A 15,082-nucleotide genomic window follows, 5' to 3' on the forward strand; every position below is an offset into this window, starting at 1 on the left:
GTAACGTTTGAGGCATTTCACTCAAATGAGTCATGGTTAGAGCAGAGCCCCGTGCCAAAAAGATGTTGGGTTTGAGCGCTGCGGTGTTCAGAATGAGGCACACAGCATGAGGTGACATGTTTTGCTGGTATAGAAGATATGGGAATACTCCCATAATGAGAGCTTTGTGAGATAATGGTATGCACGAGCCCACCTCCTGCTATGTTTCCTCACTCAGCTCCAGAGGCGCAAACGGCATCAGGAACAATGCCGAAACATGTCATGTAGACAAGCTTGGGTTGACGGGGTTGGTAGGCAATATAATCTGTTTTCTACGTGGCACACGATTTGTGACGGGCTGATTGCAATGAATAAAACTCTCAAGTAGTGCTGACGGCGGGGAAACTCTTTGTCCCTACTTGCATGTGTTAAAGGAAAACTTCACAGGTTTCCAGATCTGTCTTAATACTGTACTTACCTGCTTAGTATATCAACATTTAACACATCCTGTCCAAACTGGCAATTAAAAGATCAACTTATTTATGGCATAATTTTATGAAGTCTTTTCAAAAGTAAACTTTTTGATCAGCTTACTATGAGGAAACATTGGAACCTTAAAAAAGAGGATGCACTGTGGAGCAGTCCTGTGCATTGTTAACCACATTTTAACTGGCTTTGAGAGGCAAAGTAAAATCCTCACAGTAATCGTCAAATGGACAGATTTTCAGAGGGTCAACACTAATATGCATCGAGCCGATCACTCAGTTCCAACAAGAAAAGAGACAGGGGTTCAAAGGCAAGAAGAAGTATCAAAAAACTACCTTCTATTTTGCACCAAGAGAGTAGGAGATGCAAGCAGATCTCAGAAAGAAGCTTGTCTTCCCAGAAGAGATAGAAACAACCACATCTTGTGCTCTGAGAGGACATAAATTAAAGGAAACCAAGAATCAAGATCTAGCCAGAGGATGGCAAACAGCCTTATTTCCTATAGAAGTTGAAAGCGTCTCGGGGCCCAAATGACTGAACAAAGCCTTTGTGGAGCCATGGCAACAGAGAAGTTGGTGAGAGCTCTCAGGTAAAATCCTCCTGCAGGTGAAGGCTAACCTTGGCCTTGCTGCCTCTACTAAAGCGTGCAGGTTAAGGGGCTGAAGATGCTGAACATGAGGAGAGGTTACCGATATAATTTGCTATGCTGTTTAAGTGGGAATTCAAGAAGCAAGCTTAATTTTTTAAGCCCTGGAGGTTACTGCTTGGCAGCTGCTTTACAGATTTTTACTAAAAAACGATACCACTACAGTAAATTAATGGGCTAGACGCTTACGCAGTGAGTTGAAACTTGCTAGAAAGCTCATATTACTGTAAACATTCGTCATCAGCATGAGCAAACTCTTCAAGGTTACTCTCTGATACATTTCTGCTGGAGTAACATGGATTAGAGCATTTTGTACCAAGGATCTGATAAAACTTTCAAGTCTTGTGGTATTTGTTACAGCAAAACAAACTTGTTTTCGCACATATAGTTTAGAACACACTGCTGGAGCCTTTTTGCTTGGCACTGATGGTAAGCTCATACTGTTCACGGTTGCTCAGCCAATATAATGCTGCTGCACAGAGCAGAGCAGAGTGAGGAGCAGTATGGCTAACAGCTGTGTGCTCCTGTCCAGGGACAACTGCCTGTGACGGCATTTCCTTGGATACTTGCTCACATACTGTGTCTTTATTTCCAGCGGTCAAGCTCCCATGCAGCTCCCACCATGGATAAATGCAGCTTTGTGAAGAGTTTTTTCCCCCTCGGAGCAGCTGTCTGCAGCCCCTCGAGTATTTGTCTGTGCAGCAAACCAAGCAAGTGCACGAAGGCTGTCAGGGTGGCAAGAAATGAACGTTCAAGTTGAGAGACAGTTTTCATTATAGCGTACAGTCAACTGTAGAGATCATGCTGAGGGGAAAAAAACTGTAAAGAAGACCCTGTATAAAACAAATTAAAACTAGACACACCTGTGTACTGATTGTGTTTGACATGTGTACATAATGCATACCTCACCGAAATCTGGCTTTGCATACTTCACACACATCAAACTGTTTCACAATTCCTGATAGTTGCATGACTCACCGATGCTCATGGGACCTTCCCAAAGTTAGTTTGTAATCGCTCTATATGTTGTAAATTTTCCAAGATTATGAAGCCAACAACACAAACACTTAGATCTGGCACTGCTTCAGCCTTTTACAGACAGAATTTTTGTGGAAAATATTTGTTTTCATAGCAAAAGACAAAGAGCAGATGGTAGGCACAAGCATACACAGGTACAGAAAAACTCTGCGTTGGCACAGAGGTTAACCTATGTTAGATGTATTGCAACTGACATGTAAATCACATTTAGTCTTAGATGGTGGTGGTGTGAGTTAAACTGAAAACAAACTGGGGTACCAATGATAGATATCAAGATAGACTTCAGAATTTACCTGACTCCAGAAATTCAAGAAAATACCACCATAAAGTATAAATAAAAAAAGAGAAAAGACTGTCATTAATGTGTTTTCAGCTGACTTTATAAACCTTTTTAATACAATTTATGGACAAAAGTAGTTGGTGACTTACAACATTACACCTACAGGAGCTTGTCAGCCTTGGAAACCATGCCATGAAGCTCCTTGCACAGTTTTTGTGCTGATGTTAATGCCAGAGGAGTTTTGGAGCTCTACAGTTACTAAGTCAGCAGAGCATTGGTGACTTTTATGCACTGTGCCCCTCAGCACTCGGGGACTCAGTGTCTGTAACTTTATGTGGTTTTACATTGTGGCTGAGTCGCTTCCACCTTTGCAGTAACATGACTTACAGTTGATTGTGGAATATATAAATAGGGATGAAAATGACAGAGTGGTGGTGTCCTACAGTGTCACGTTCAAATTCAGTGAGCTCCTCAGAATTACCCATTCTCTCACAGGTATTTGTAAAGGCAGAGGATCTGAAAACACCTGAACTCAAAGCTTAAGAAATGTGTCCCAAAGTCCACATATTGTCCATATATTTAAGAGTATTAAAGACTTTAATACCTTAATACTCAATTTTTAGTAACTTCTCGTGGAAACAATGCAGAATTCTAAAAAGTTCAGAAGATACTTAAATTACAAAAATTGATTTATACACACGATGAAGTTGCAACTCAGTCTCAGAAAAGTTTGAAATGATGATAAAAAAGGAATCTCTGTGCTTGTGTTCATGAACAAGAAATGTCAGAGACTTAATGCAAGTTAATGTGGGCTTGGGAGAGTTTAAGTCTGTCTTAAAGGAACGAGAGAACAGCTCTTTTACTCAGTGTGATTGTTTTTAATGTACTCTTAATTTGATCTGTTATTGTATATTTTACACATGTTTGTATGGGATATTGTATTTGTTTTAAATGTTATATACCTATGTGGTATGTGACTTTTGTTGCTATGATGCCAGGTCTCTCTTGGAAATGAGATTTTTAATCTCAATGAGATTTTTTCACCTGGATAAATAAAGGATTAATAAAATGTATTTTAGCAAGAATGATATTTTACACCAGTAGTGTCAAACATAAGGCCCGAGGGCGAGTATTGGCCTGGCAAAGACACCAATCTGGCCCACTTAATGTCTTTGGAAAATGTGAACGAGGTCAAAAATTTTGAACTTTTAACTGTATTTTTACACTGTTACAGCCTTTCCTACTGATAAAGACCTTCCCCACATCTGTTCATGCTACAACAAAGTAATTCATTAAAAGATAAGTAATTAAATGACAGAAAGTTACAGCTTTTTCACCACCTACTATAGAAACGTCTGTTTTTTTTGCAAAAAGGACATTTCTGTCAATTAGCATAGATTTGTGGTGACGGAAAATTTTTATTCACTACAGCAGCATTTCTTTGTCATGTCGAAAAACTGAGACGCACTGTTGAAATTACACTCCCCCCCCCTCATATTGAGATATATCAGAGAATAAATGTGCAACTCTTTTATACTAACTTTGTAATTTCTCAAGTGGCCCACGATGCTGAATGAGTTTGACATCCCCGTTTCAGACAAAGTAGGGCATGTTACCCTGGCAACCACTGTATTTTAACTGAAGCCATGTTATTTTTTTTAAACCTAACCATTATCGGGTGTAATGTTATTGAAAATACACCTACATACATTTTTCTGTGACTCATTACTGCACCATATTCAACAATCAGAGTAGTGAGTGAATTCAGTAGTGACTGTTATGTTGTTCCTTATTGAAGTTACAAAGATTCTTCGGTTATCTGATGGGCGTATCATCGAACCATCAAATGTGCATTTGCTACTCGCTACAATCAGCTGATTGGAGAAAGAAAATCATGGAGTGATTTAAAACTCTATGGAGTAACTTTTATTTGATTGTTTGTTTTACAGTGAACCTTAAATTGAATCTATATTAAACTTTACACTCTGGTTCTCGCACTTCTTATTCTTAAGTCTGACTTGTTTCATGTTTCTAATTAAAATTTAATTAACAATCAAAGTTCCCTTCCCACCATTGCCAAGTGCTCTTCACAGGGAATTATCTGATTGTTTTTCCTCCAACATTGTGGTCTTTTCCTATTAAAATGAAGCGCCTCAAGGTGACTGTTGTCTTAAACTCAGCTGAATTTAATTCACTGCAAAATGATTTGAAATAATTGCATATTTGATACTGATCTTGGTCTGGTTAATTGAGCAAATTGTTTTATATGTTGCGCACTAGGGAAGAATGTCTCGACTTATACAGAAAATCATCTTCACTGATTTACTTTTTGAAATCTCTGGATCACTGCTTCAGCTGAGAAAAGAAAAGCCATGTGCAAATCTGTACTCTCTTTGAACCGAGCTCTCAGGTTCACAATCTGAGCAATCCGTGCCAGCGGGTTTGCAAACATCAAGGACTTCCCTGGCAGCTTCAGGATGAAAGCTTGGTTTTGGTGTAAAAAGCCCAATAAATATGTAATCTTTTAAGCAGTAAACATAAAATACAAAGCCTTCTAAGTTTTTCCCCTGGTTTTCTCTGTTCCTTTTCTTCAGTGACTTATTATTTCACTTATTTGGAAAAGAGCAGCGTACACTGTACGTCTCCAGTATTTTTTCCTTTGTTTACTCTCCTTTTCCCCTCCATCATTACTTTAACCTGTGTTTAATCACTTTCACCTGTGTTCAGTTGGTCCGTGTGCATATAGCCTCTCGTTATCTCGCTACGGCTTTCTGGGCCAGGCACGGGCACCTTATGAGTTACAGGGAGACACAGGCAGCATCTGACAAAATTACATTGTGTAATGAGAATGCTTTAGGTTGTCACAAAACCCCACGACACACTTGGACTTGCTTCTCTTGGGGATCACTGAACCTGGCTCTTCAAATGCTCCATAGCTTGTTCTTTGAGGAAATACATTTTTGCAAGTTTGTGCTCACTAGTTACAAACCTGTGGGCATGGATTACAAAACTGTGGTTACCAATTAAGAATCTGAAAGTCTTAGAATGATTTACATTGCCCCCCCCCCCCCAGCTGAACCTAGGCAATCTCCACAGATTTCTCAGTATCTCCTTTCAGTGTCCAAGAAAGTAACATCACTCCCTCTTCCAATAAAGTGAGAAACTCAGTTATAGAAAATCTTAGGCTACAGAGAAATGTGGCCTTAGCAGCTGAAATGCAGCAGATGAAGGTTTGAAGCCAGACAGGGGGAGTGTGCCACTAATAAGACCTTGACTATTACCTGGAGTGACAGCCAGAGAATGGGAGGAGAAGGGCTGGCTCCACACTGCTCAGTCAGCCAGAAAGCCCCCAAACGGCAGGGCTAACGCAGGTCAAGTGATTTGGCGCCTCCGGTGTATTAAAGCTATTTACAAGGGACTAAAGGCTTTACGTTGCCTCACCCATTTGGTCTGTGCTGTTATACGACCTGGCACCGGACTGCCGTGTTTCTCTGACCCTCTCAATCAATACGAAGGGGCAATAAAGAACGCTGCCTTTAGGGGGGTGTTTGCCTTTTTTGTTTTGTTGCAGAGGAAACAGGTTTTTATGGCCAGCTCCTGATTCCCAGTGTGAAGGCGAGCACACGGAGAGACGTGAGATTACACAAGATCATCGGCACTCTGTCATAAACACCGAGGCAGACGCACAAAAACATGCATCCAGGTATGCACTTATTCATGTTTATAAGCAAAGTTACCACTCTTAGGTTTTGCAGTCTACTCAATTTTATGGTAACATTTATTTAAACCCAATTATTTGGAGTTCACAAGACCTCTGTGAATGGTGCAGTGAAGGTGGTGTTTATACAAATCATGAACTCCAAAAAACAAATCCCTGCTTTGATATAAATGTGCCTTCCGGTTGCAGACAAGTAGATTAAACATTTAAAATTGCTTTTCAATCATTTTAGTTTTGGGGACTTTAGATCAAAACCATACTGAACACTGAACTTTATCGCTTTAATAACTAATGCTTGTCTCCAGTTGTTTAATAATAAAAAATAATCAGGCCACATACAGAAAGTGATGCACTACTTTTTCATTAAAATCACTAAAACACATTCATCATTGGTATTTTGTTGTTATTATTTAATTAGACCTACTGAGTGACTGTGGGCACAAGTTAGCAGTTTTTTTCTAAAATGTCATACAATTTTAATGCTGATGTCCATTAAAATGTACTGTACAAAAAAACAGTGCCATTCCTCTTCATTTATGAAGATTTTTACACATTTTTTACTTCTAGTGATCTTTAACTAATGAAACAAGTTAAATTATATTAAATCAGAGTTTGATATCAGACTTATTATTTTATACACTCACCAGTCACTTTATTATCAACTGCTCAATGTTTGTTCGCAAATATCTAATCAACCAATCACACAGCGATATGACAGCTGGGTGGCATCTACTTCCTCCCCCAACCCGCCACGATTCTATTTTTCCTGCAACATTCTGACGGGAGGGTCAGAATTTCGAACAAACAACATGAAAACATGGATCCATCCTGAGCTGTGTCAACGGTTCAGGCTGACACAAACCAGGTGGTGGTGGTTTGTTTGTATCCACAGCCTACATGATTTCTGACGGCTATTTAGGCCAGGAAAACCCATCATATCACAAAGCTCTGAGGTTTTTCAGCACCTTACTGAATTTGACACCTACCCAAATTGCTGATATCATACCATTCCCCATTATTGTGTTCTGTTATCCCTACTAATGAGAAGTACCAACATAGCTGTGAAAAACACTTTGTGCCCATTAAATTGTTTTACAGAGCACTTACTCACTAACTGTTCATACCATTCGAGGCTCAAGCCTAAATCTCAGGAGGTACAAGTATAAGCACATTTACTCAAGTACTGAACTTCAATTCAATTCAGTTTTATTTATACAGGACCAAATTACAACAACAGTCATCTCATGGCACTTTATATTGTAAGGTAGATCCTACAATAATACATACAGAGAAAACACAACTATGAGCAAACACTTTGGCGACAGTGGGAAGGAAAAAATCCCCTTTAACAGGAAGAAACTTCCAGCAGCCCCAGGCTCAGGGAGGGGCGGGGCCATCTCCTGCAACTGGTTGGGGTGAGAGAATTTGTGCACAGTTTAAAGTTTATTGACTTTATTGTTTCACTATTACACTTTTTCCTGTTTTACACGCACTTCTACTCCATTGCATTTTAAGAGCCAAAGTACTGCAGTACTTTCAATTTGACAGCTGTATTTTAAAGCTACTTTAAGTTTAGAAGCTACACTACACTAAAAAAAAGGAAATAAGGCTTTTAAACACATTGACACATGACACATTCTAAGGAAGCATCAGATTCTCACAGGTTAACTATGAACTTTCTGAACTCCTCAGATGTTTTTCTTTAAATAACTGCAATAAAATAAACAATGCAAGACCTAAGTAGAGTTGCTTTAAAAAAAATTTGCATATTTTTTCCCCTTCCATTAATCATCTTGCAGCCCCTCACATTTTATGTTGTCCCCCTTTGGAGGATGCCAGCACTGAGTATTGCAGTTTTTATTAGTAGCTTGAAACCTCCCAACTTCAACCACCTGCTGTTATTAATAAATGCACAAACACTCTCCTTAAAAGTGTATTTTAGTGATGATAAGTTTTAACTTTTTAGGGAGCTAGCAGAGGCTTATCTGAATTCTTCTTCCATGACTAGCTTTTTCACATAAAGCCACATGGCGCCATCTTGTGGGCGACTTTGTAAATGATCCGTGCACAACAGAAGGGTTTCTTTGAAAAAGAAAAAAATACACTTGCCACAGGAAATTTCTCTCCACTTTCTTTTTAAATAAACTGAATCAGAAAGAGCCATCCTAAACAAACATTTGAGCAACAGTTAAAAGCTTTCATCATAGGACAGCCTTGAGCTAAAAGGTTATGAGAGTGCAATATGCCAGTGCTTAGTAGAACATAATGAATCCTGAATGATGTTTTGCCCTTTGATCACATCGCAGGCCTCAATGGCGCAATTAAGGCAGTAATTAATAATAGATTATAAGTCCACACTGAGTGGCAGGCAGCACAAGAAGCACGCTCAAATTGATTTAGCAAAATGGGAAAAAAAGGGGCTAAAACTGTAATTACATCAATCAAAAAGTGTGATTAAACAAAACCTCTGGGGCATAGAAAGAGACACACACACACACACACACACACACACACACACACACACACACACACACACACACACACACACACACACACACACACACACAATTTTACAGCCGCTGGCCTGTTTGTGCCCTCGCCTGCCAGCTCCAGACAGGCAGTGTATTCCAGATTAGATCAAACTCCAGGTTGCCCATTTCGTTTCTAAAAGCAGCCATTCGGCACTTTGTTACCATGACGACACTCCCAGTCTGGTCTGCTGTCTGCCAGCATAAAAATAGACAAGAGGTTGTGGTTCAGTTCAGGACTTGCCGAGATGATCGCGGACAACAGACAATGAGGGGGAAACAGAGTATGATTAGACCACCGTCGTCAGGCTGCTGCAGCACTTGACACACCAACACATTAATCAAAGTTTGATGATGATGATGATGATGCGGCAACAAGCTGCAGCAACTTCGTGGTTTATTTTATGAAGTGTGCGCAAGACTCATGAATCATAGCTTGATCTGCTGTGGCAGGAGTTAACCAGGGGCAAAGTCAGAGGGGTGGGGGCAGCGGTGGTACTGGCCAACTCTAAAGGATCATCTTCAACTGGATATAAAAGATGGATCTCAAAAATGAAGCCAGTGTGGAAGCGGTGACTGCTGTGGTTGCAAACATAGTCATTATAAAACAATGGATGTACCCACTGTTCAGAGTAGTTCCATTATGAAACCCTAGTGTGAGCGTTATCGCTATCATCATCTTGATGTTTTGAAAGCAGACGTGATGTCTAAGAGTGGGTCTGACTGACAAACCAAGGACACTGCACACTCATTGGCTAATTACTTGTGATTGACAAGTCGTTAGCTGATGATCATATGCTAAATAATCCTTCCCTTTGACTCTAATAATGACCATGTTTACATAATGAACTTCATATTCTACTCAATGAGACTTGAAACTAGTGATTGGATGATAGATTAGTGATTAAAAAATCAGAATAGGGTTTATTGAGGTCACAGAACGAGGGAGCCGGGGGCTGTTTTCTCTTAGATTTCCAGTCTCTTGCCCTCCTGCAGTTTTAAGCCTCTTTACCTTTCAGATGCATCCATCTTTTACCAAAAGTAGGGCTGTTGTAGAAGACTATGGGAACATGTCCTTGTGCTCCCTTGATCCATGCACTCAGTATCCTCCTTCCTGATGGGTTTATGGACTCAGCCGTGATTTTCAAGTCTTACTGAATACGACATGTTTATTTTGTACATTATGGTCCTCATTAGTCACCATTGGGCAGCATTACAAAGTAAGTTCAGCATACCCAGTATATCTTTTGCTTATCTGGCTTAATTTACCATAACATCAGTAATCAGGCTAAGCACTCACATGAAAGGGGTTATAAACTCAAAAAGATAAGATTTTTGCAGTTTGTTGCCAGTCACAAACATGGACACGTCTGCTGACAGCAGAAAAAAAATCTCTTTCAAATGAAGAGAAGACTGTAATACTAACAATATGAAAAGGTTAAAACACATAAAACAGGTTTAAAACAGCACATTTGCTGCAGCCAATGCAGCGATGTGAGACAGGCAGAGTAGCCTGGAAGACTGGAACAGCGCTCTGTAAATAAAATCAGTTTAAAACCAGAGAGAAAAGCTGGTACGAAAAACAAAAAGGATACAGTGTGTCATTAACCACAAGAAGATCTGACTGCAGCTCCATTTTCATTTATAATTTAGACTTAAATTATAAATGGATGTGTCATTGTGATGAAGATATGGTGTTTAAGGTCAGATGTAACCCTGCTGGACTGAGGGCATATAAAGAATAAATAAAAATGTCATTCAAACCATTAAGTAGGCTGACTTGCAAATTTTATATAAGGTCAACAAGTAGCAAGGCTTAGGTACCTTTAGCCAGGATTATATATCTATTTTAAGGCTTATACAATTATAACAATTGATTTAAACTTGGAGAGGGGAATGAGACAGGCTTAAGATAAAGCAGAACATTTATTTGCTAACTTTATTTAATCAGGAAGTAACATTGAAACCAAATCTCTTTGAAGCCATATAACTCAAAGCATCTAATAAAGGCATAAACAGTATAAAATACAGACTCTACATCATAATATATAATATAAAAATAGCCTTAACATAAAACATTAATGACTTCTAAGATGAAACACTGACAGGTCACTGTGGTTCCCTGGTCATGAACCCAGCGTTTTTGTTTCTTGTTTATTTATATTTTGCTTGGTGTATTTTATTATATCTTCCAGAAGTCTGTTTGAGACCTACATTTTAGGTTCTCTTTGGATTGGATTTCTGGATGTCTTAGTTTCATATACTGTGGTGTTGCCTGCCTAAGATCTGTGTTATCTCACTATTTCCACTGTGTCCTCTGATTTTTGTATTCCCTGGCTTGCTCCAACCATCTGCCAGATTCTTCCAGACAGTTAACTATGACAGTTTTTAAATTTAACAATAAATATAGGCATGTTTGGGTCTTTCTGTGAGTTATTCCATGCATAGTAAGAAAATTCAGATTCCCCACATCTCTGACAACCTGGGAACATCGTAAAGCAACCATTTAGATAGCATAGCTAACACCTAACACTACAAAGAGCAGAGAGATGCAACACAGCTAAAACGAGACATAAATGGACTGCAAAAAGATGTTTTAAATGTGTCTTTTTCATATACTGTGGGATCTCATAACCCCTTATGTGACCCCACCTCTGCATTCGTACATTTCTAAACTCAGCTTTGGGGTCAAAGGTTGTATGTTAGAGTCATGCGTGGATGCTCCTGCAGTGAAAATAATCTGTTTGCCCACATCAGAGAAATGCAATCTCGTTCAAAGGTGCAATGCAGCGTTATTGACTAATCACAGCTGTCAGGCTGGGAACAGAGCTCCACTCTCAAACCAATAAGTTAGATCATCCCAGGGGACCAGTGAAGCCATAAATGTCTAAATCTTGCTTAATGGAGCAAATGCACCAATACAAACTTTTTTCTTTTTCCCTTTCTTTTTTTTCTTTGTAACTTAACTTTCCATCTGCCGGCACAGTCTGTTTTAATGTCCTCTGCTTTTTCCTCTTTTTATGCTTTTGTGTGGTTCTGTTCTTTTGCATATTCCACTTATTTTGTTACTAAGCCTGTCGCTATAGGTCATACCAGAGCAGCATTTTGTGTTTCTTAGATAAACTACTTATATCGCACTTCTTTTAGAAACAGCATTCCATTTCTGAGTCAGACTCTGCTCCATGTTGACATGATTGCATCACATAATGTCTGCAGATTTGTCAGCTGCAAACTCATGCTGTGACTCTCCACTCCAACCGCATCCCCAAGATGTCCCACTGACTTCAGATCTGGTGAGTTGTGAGCCATGTTCATGAAACCAGTTTGACTTTTGCTTTATGGCTTGGTGCATTATCCTTGCTTGAAGATGGTAAGCCGGCCACACAGTCAGCAACAATACTAAAAAAAACACTGGCATTCACACTGTGACCGTCAGTAATAAGAGGACCAAAATGTGCCAAAACAACATTCCCAACAATATTCAGCCTGGACTGTTGAAACAAAGCCAGGCTGGTCAGTGGACTCATGCTGCTCATGCCAAATTCTGATCATCTGCAGCCTCAGTGAAATAAATTGAGATTCATCCGACGTTTTTTCCTGTCTTCAAATCTCCAGTTTTACTGATCCTGTGCCCACTGCAGGCTTGGATTTCTGTTCTTGGCTGACACAGCCTTCTGCTGTTGTAGTCCATCTGCCTCAATGTGTTGTTTCACTCTGAGTTGCTTTTCTGCTCACCAGGGCTGCACAGAGTGGTTACCGAGTTACCATAGTCTCTCTGTTGGCTCCAAACACTCATTTAACTCTAGAGACTGTTGTGAAAATCCCAGCAGATCAGCAGTGTTTAAACCAGCCTGTCTGGCACCGCCAATTACGCCACAGTCACCGAGCTCACATTTTTTCCCGTTCTGATGTTTGATGTGAGCATTAACCGGAGCACCTGACCTGTGTGTGCGAGATTTTATCCATTGTAGTACCGCCGCATTCTAATCTGACTGGATAATCACATGATTATCCAGGTGTGCAGGTGTTAGCCAAGCTGTATTTTTTTGGCTTTTTTCACAGCAGATGTTTCATAGCAGGGGAAGCACAGGTGTAACCGATTGCACCGAAAAACAACTGTGCTGTGTAGTTGAGGTAATTACAGGGTCGTGGTATTGTTCATGCTGGTTCACTGTCATGGCTTACTGGGATGTTTGTTGGAAATGAGCCATCGCTACCAAATCTGTTCCTGCTATGACAGTCCAAAAGTCTGCTATGTACTGAAAAGGCTTCAATTAAAATATGGTGATGTGGTCATGTTTTCGCACATGCTGTAATTATGATTAATGATGGAGAAATATACGTGCAGCGTATTTCATAATGTAACAGCACATATGCAGCATCACAATCAACAGATGTCCATGGGCAATGTTTCTGGGCTAAATCTGGCTGAGTGAGAAAAGTCTTTTGTTTTCAGACTGGTATAAAATATCTTTTTTAATTTTCTCTCAAACATTTGAAGAGGCTGAATGTTGGAGAGCTTAATCATGCAGGAGGGGCTAAGTGTACAACAATAGAAACCAAATGAGGCGCTTTGGGCATTTGACGCCTCCAAAATGTCAGGTTTTGGATATGTTATAGATGGAAGGATGTGCTGCAGATATTACATGTCTAGGCTTGGGAACACCTCAGTATCCCAGCAGGAGGAGGAAGTGACTGCTGCCTCTGATACCTGGACTTAGATAAGCAACAGAAAATGGATAAATACCAATTTATGATTTCTGCTGTTTAGTGCAAAACATGCCTAAATGGTACACAGCCATTATCAGATCAGTTGGGTGTGTTGTGGCCTGCTAATAGTACTGATTTCTGACTAGTTATTACTGATACTCATGTTTTCTAGTTCTGACTTCATATATTGGCACTAATCCTTCTTGTACTTCCTTTCAGTTTGGTAATATTATTTCATTTTCATTTCTGTCTTGAGTTTATCATTCCAGTCTCCCCAGTGTCAATTTGTATTGTGTTCAGTTTGAGTTTTCTTCTCTTTGTATTTCGTCTGCTGGTCTTATTTTCTGTTTTACTTGGGTTAATCAGTTCCCATCCCTGCGACTGTCTTGATTGTTCTCATTTCCTCCCCAGCTGTCTTGCCTAATCTACCCTTTGTGTATAAATAGTCCTGTCTTCCCCTTATTCTTGGTCACTAGTGTGCCATGTCTGTGCTCCTTGTGGGTAGCTGGAATTAGTTTTTGTTTTTTTCATCAGCATAAAAAATATGATTAATTTTTCTGTCTTTTTCCTCTTTTTAAAACCTGTTTTAGTTTCCAAGTCTCTGTGCTCTTCACTCTGAAGGAGGCTTTATTATTCTCAAGGCAAAATTTCACTTGCAGTCAGTGTAGCTACAGGTGATCTAGACATCCAAGACAAATGCAGCCATTGTTACCAAAATTACTGTTATTATTTTAGAATATTGACATTTTAATCACTGTAATGTGAAAGATTCTTTTTTTAAACTTTCCCCTTTTCAACAAAATGTATGAATTGAATGTTTGAATGTCTGTCAAAGTTTTCATTTTATGGGCAAGTTTATGATTGGTGGGAGGAATGCTGTGCATGAGTATCATGTCGTATAAGTGATGATGACTGATGATTACTACCACTAAAGTAATCCATTGCATTACAGTTTTACCAGTGGACAAAAATAATGTGGTAGAGTTTGTTTGCAAAGAAACAAACACTCTGCTTTTACCTTCTTGCACATGTTGGTTGGATATGCAGCTGGAGCAGCTGGATAGTGTAGTGGTAAGACTACACACCTTTGGAGCGGGAGTTGCAAGTTGCAAGTGATTCCCACCCGGTATCCAGTGCTAAAACCAAGCCCAGGAATGGCATGGCTACGTCTGCAGCCTGTCCGCAGCTCGGACATAGAGCATTTCACTACATGTACCCTGTATGATTGTGTATGTGACAAATTTGTTGGTTATATTTCATTAGTCCTATTTACTTCCTGAGTTTATTTACCTTTTGTTGCCACACAGTTTCCTGATACCGAGTCTCTCCAGGTACAGTCATCTCCAGTAATGTGTGTTAGAGTCACAGCTTGAGCTTAAATCTAGCTTTGTGCCATTTCTGAGCTGTAGCATTGGCATCTTTGTCTCTCTCAACACAGCTCACAGTTGCTTCTTCAAAATGCTAAGAAGATCATCTTAGCAGCAACAGAAAGTTAATATCACCCAACAGGGGATTGGATTGGCTGATTCCATTATTCAGCTGCATGTCAAGTAGTTGCAGGAGACAGAAACCTTAAAGGTGTCAGAAACTGAAAAAGAAGCTAAAAGCTGTTTACTGAGTGCTAAACTTACAAAGTATGATAAAGTTTCTTTGAGTAAAAAAGTAATCGGAGTAGAGCGGCACTTGTATCGAGTTCT

The sequence above is a fragment of the Maylandia zebra genome, linkage group LG20 (assembly GCF_041146795.1).
Source record: "Maylandia zebra isolate NMK-2024a linkage group LG20, Mzebra_GT3a, whole genome shotgun sequence".
In the NCBI taxonomy this organism is placed as follows: Eukaryota; Metazoa; Chordata; class Actinopteri; order Cichliformes; family Cichlidae; genus Maylandia; species Maylandia zebra.